Genomic DNA, 4896 nt, shown 5'->3' with positions numbered 1-4896 from the left:
ACTGAGATGGACTAGCTTCTATGCTCAGTCATTGGATCCCACCCAGAATTTGTTGCTTATGGTTACAGAAAAGCATGTAGGGTCAGCTCAAAGTTTAAGCAGGGAGGCATATGTCACTGTCACACAGCAGGGTGCAAGGAAATAGGCTGTCAGATTTCCTGGTGCATCAGAACAAGGATCCAGACTAGCCTAAAGCCCTCCTGCCAACACAGATAACTGTTGCCCCTGTTACTGTGGCTGAAAATGGAATTAGGATGTGTGGAGAATGAGGATCTTGTGGCAGATGTCCCAGTCCTACAGCAGCCATCACCTCTGACAACATCAAAATACAGAAAACTCATGTTTCTAACGTAGTTTTCTGACTGGCTTTTCTGACCCTTCCTTTTCCTCACTGTCCTTGTCCTCTCCCTCAAAACATTTGAGAAAGGACGATTGCTGCTGGGGAAGAGAGTGTGGCAGAGTCCGCCAAGGGCTGCTCAAGTGCATGGATTATTGCTGCTAAACTGGGTGTTGAGTTTCCCAGGCTCTAAGAAAAACCCCTTTAGCCACATTTCTTCAGTTAGATAATAAAATTTTGTTAGAATTGGTCTCTACGTTGCTGATCCTACAGCTTCAGTGGCCTGGAGCAGGTGTCCCTGCTTGTCATTGTTACCAACTGCTCCTACTAGACCTGTTCACTTCGAGCTGTTCCTGCCAACCCCTTCCTAACTGAGTTCAGCATCCATGGTTCTTGCTCCCTGGACTCTCGATGGGATGACTGTGTGGATGTGCCAGCTGCTCTGTGCTCTCCGCCAGCGTGCTGGCTGCAGCCCTGCTCTCTCGCTGCTTTGCTTTGCCAGACCCTCACTTTCAGCAGCCCTAGAAGTGTTTCCAGTCTTTGTGGAAAGAAAAAATTAGTGCCACATGATACACCCTACAGCTATTGTCAGAGCTGGGGCTGCTCCGAGTACCTGGAGGCCTGTCTTTTGTGAAAGAGAATGAGGTGTGAGGAAGAGGCCTCGAAGAGCTGTTGGGGTTTGCGTGGGCTTCAGTCCACTGCTCCAGCTTTCCAGTTAGCACAGCCAGCCTCGCTGACTGCACGAGCACACGGGGAGCGCTTTGGCTGCGGGCTTACACTGGAATAACGTCTAGTGATTTATTCACTGATAATATTTAGCTGCTCGTCAAACTGTTCTGAACTGCAGATCTTTGTGAACAGTCGATTTCAAAACAAATCCAAAAACTTGCCACAAATTATTCATCATAAATATTTCTCCAGCTCTCAATATATCTGTGGTTTGTATTATAAAAGCACCTAGAGGCCTAAGTTGACATTAAGACAACCAGTATGCTAGAAGCTGTGTGTATAGACAGTAAAATAAATATTTACATGAAGAACTTCTACAAATAGTAATTGAGGCCAAAAAGCATCATCTGATTTGATGATCTACTGTTGCATTCATGTTCCACAGGATTTGATATGTTTTGACTTGGCTGTCCAGGCAGGTGAGATCAGTAGATTTAATCATACAAGAAAGTAGTTTTCAGGTCTTATGCCATGTTCCAAAAAGAATTAAAAAGTAAGGATTTTGTTAGAATCATATCAATATAGGGTTATTTTTTAGTTTTGATACTGTATTAAATTAAGTGAAATAGTGCTTGAGAAGTCTCTGCAAACACAGAAATCTATTGGTGAGGTATAGAGTTTACATTTCTTTATGAATAATGCCACTGAGTATGAGATTTGTGTGCCCTCAAGAAAATGTATTGTCTACTCTCTGTAGCAGTTTTGGCACCTGGGTTTTGGACTGGCCTGTGTACATTTTTGTGATATTTTTCCTTTTATTGCACAGCTCAGATGGATTATGCATCAGCCATCAACAGTCTGTTTATGAAAGGGAACGCTCTGGGAATTGTCAGTAATATCTTCTGCATATCAGTGCATAATAATAAGTATTTGACGTTCAGTAAAACTGCTGTGGTCTGCAAAAAAGACAGCTTTCTACATTTTTCCTTTAAAAATAAAGTGTTTTGAGGGGAGAGTGCCATTTTTTAATATTTTTTTTTAAAATAATGATTCCTAGATAGATATGAGGGAAGTGTTTGTGAGCTTTTGTGCAGAGGAATGCTGATCAAAGTAGAAAAGGTGCTATTTCTTATTCACATGCACATTTTAACGGCGCATAAAATATTACCATATTCTGGAAGTGTAAAATGATAACAGGCCTTCATGTTTCAGGATATAAAATTCCTTTCAATAACTCTTTTTATTCACAAATGGCTTGATAGTGTGTTGTTTTTTTTCTTTGCCTGCTTAGGTACATGCTACTATATTTTCTTAAAATGAGGTTCATAATTTTTGCATGGTAGAATTTAAGAGGAATACTTAAAAGGCAACAGCAGGAGCTATATATAAATGTTTAAATTATAAGAAATATTTGCAAAATGTTTTACAGCTTCTCAATATCGTTGAAGTAGGCTCTTCTCAGAGATGTGCCACGTGCTATTTTAAAATATCTTTACAGCTCATTTAGTTGTTTATAGATTGCTCTGTGATACGTTGCTGTGCTTCCAAAGAAGATGAAGGAGCATCTTGATCCTAGTGATCTTAGCAGTCCCTAAGAATCTCTGTTGAACTTGGTGAAAAAGTTAATTAAGTTTGTATCTTGGGCAACACAGCATGGAGTAATGTCAAGGCTGTACAGTTGTTTCTGTTTAGAGTTGTCAGGATTGCTGGCTCTCTCGCATGTCATTTAAGTGTGTGAAGCATATAGGTAAGATAAGAGCCCCAGAAAAAGTGCCTTCACCTCCCGCGTGAGGCACTGGTGAAAATCTCCATGAACAGCACAATATTGCCTTTCTCTTCCCCTGGCACTTACACAGCAATTTCCTTGCAGTGTGTGTCAGGAACCAGTTTGCTTTTTATATGGAATGTTATCTGTGTAAGTACTAATGATGTGGAGCTAGGTAAGCCACACACTAAATTAGAGTTGAAGCAGACAGTGTTCTGTAACAACAAATACTTATCACATGCTTTCAGAGGGAATGCTTTCACTGAGTAATACAAGAACACGATTGTAATTTCTGCCTTCAAGGGAACTCTGGCAAGACACTAGTAGGCTTTTTCTTTTTCATTTTCTTTTTTTTTGTCTTTTTCATGCTTTTGCTAGGCTACTAATAACAGTTTGGGTTTTCAATGGTTGTAGCATTTTTAGAAGTGTTTTATTTTCCCATCAATTAAGTTTGTTTTCTTTGTATATGATGAAAATCAACACTAATTTGGTCAATTTATTGCCAGTGAACTGACAAATGAGTTGTCAATTGGGTTTCTACCCAGGCTTCAATGGCCTGTATGTATCCTCCTCCTTTGTCATTATATTTTGTTGTTTTTGTCAAAGTCTAAAATCACCAGTCCTAAAACTGTGTGAATTGAGTACCTAACATGTTAAGAAAAAAAAAATCATAAAAAAATTTTCTAATGATCGTTCCATCACATTTTATAAATTTCTGGTTTTACAGAACTGAAGTAAGCCTATTAGACTGTTTATCAAGATTGCTTTAAACTTATAACTTGACAACATCTGTAGCAAAACAAGATGTAGCTCCTTTGGAGGAGAAAGCAAACGTATCTCCAAAGATTTTATTGTACTTGGAAATCATTTTATTTCAAGGTTTCTTGTATAACCACATCACTGCTATTTATGGAGCATTTTCACATTAGAGAATCTTAAGTGGCATCTCGTGGCAAAGTGGACAGAAATAGCTGTAGATCGATTCTGTGTTCAGCTAGAGATCTTTAAATGATCTATAACCTTTTTTGAATATAAGAAATAAAAAAGCTTAGAAAGTTTACTTGTATTTTACAGTTTGAAAGCTAAAAGGAGAGTATTTGCAAAGTGCATTTTTAACAGAAAAAAACCACCAGAAACGCTTATGTCTAGATATCTTTAATTTTACTAACCATTTTTCAAGGCATTGTAGGTTATGGTAAAAAGAACTGTAGTTAATGAAATTAATTTAAGTCAAGCCTGTTAAAGATGTAAGACCAGAAGAAAGTTTGAGAAAGCTCAATATCCCTTTTTGATCAGAATGCCTGAAGATATATTCCAAGTCAGTTCAGATAACAGCCTTGACTTTGCATCATTACTCCGAACACCATTGGTCTTCAGACCTTCAAGAGCAGACTGTCTGCTGATCCTGGGAAGAATAATTCTGCAGTCTGGCACAAGTACTTCACGTCGTACCTACAAAAGGACGGCTGAATGCTATCAACTGGCTAAATTTACTTCATCCTTTCATCCCTGCAGTATTAGCTGTTGTAGGACTGTATTCTCCAGATGTAAGCTGTATACCACTTTCATCTCCATCTATTCTTAACTCGCTAGCTAAGCCCTCAACACAGATATATGTTTGAAACGTATTTGCAAAATCCTTTTATACTAGAGTCTTTGTGGCAAAAAGACTGTCAGAATGTTCTGTCTTATGGCAAGCTGTCATTAATGCTTTCCATTACTACAAAAAATCATGTGGTACTTGAGAAACGTAATAAGCTTATTTTTTCTAGTGACTCAACCTTCCTTTTAGTAACACTGTCATGATCAAATTTGTCATTTATTTTTAATTATTATACTCTCTTCTATTCCTAATATAAGTACCATCAAAGTTCTGTAATTATTTTTTCCCTTCAGATTGTTAAAAGATAATGGACCTAAGCAATTATTCTACTGCAAATTCAGTTAGAAGTGAAAAAGAGCTGTAGGATTTTCACGAGAATTTATGGGACTGCATCCTATTGGCCTTCCTGCTTCCCAATGAAAATTACTTCAGCTGTTCCCCTGGGATTTCTCTCCATATTTTTGTTGTACTTCAGGAAAGATGTACAGCTTCTCTTCAGTGCTCCATGTGACATACCTCTAC

This window comes from Apaloderma vittatum, unplaced genomic scaffold, assembly GCF_000703405.1.
Source record: "Apaloderma vittatum isolate BGI_N311 unplaced genomic scaffold, ASM70340v1 scaffold1083, whole genome shotgun sequence".
Classification (NCBI taxonomy): domain Eukaryota; kingdom Metazoa; phylum Chordata; class Aves; order Trogoniformes; family Trogonidae; genus Apaloderma; species Apaloderma vittatum.
Note: the sequence above shows the minus strand (reverse complement) of the source record.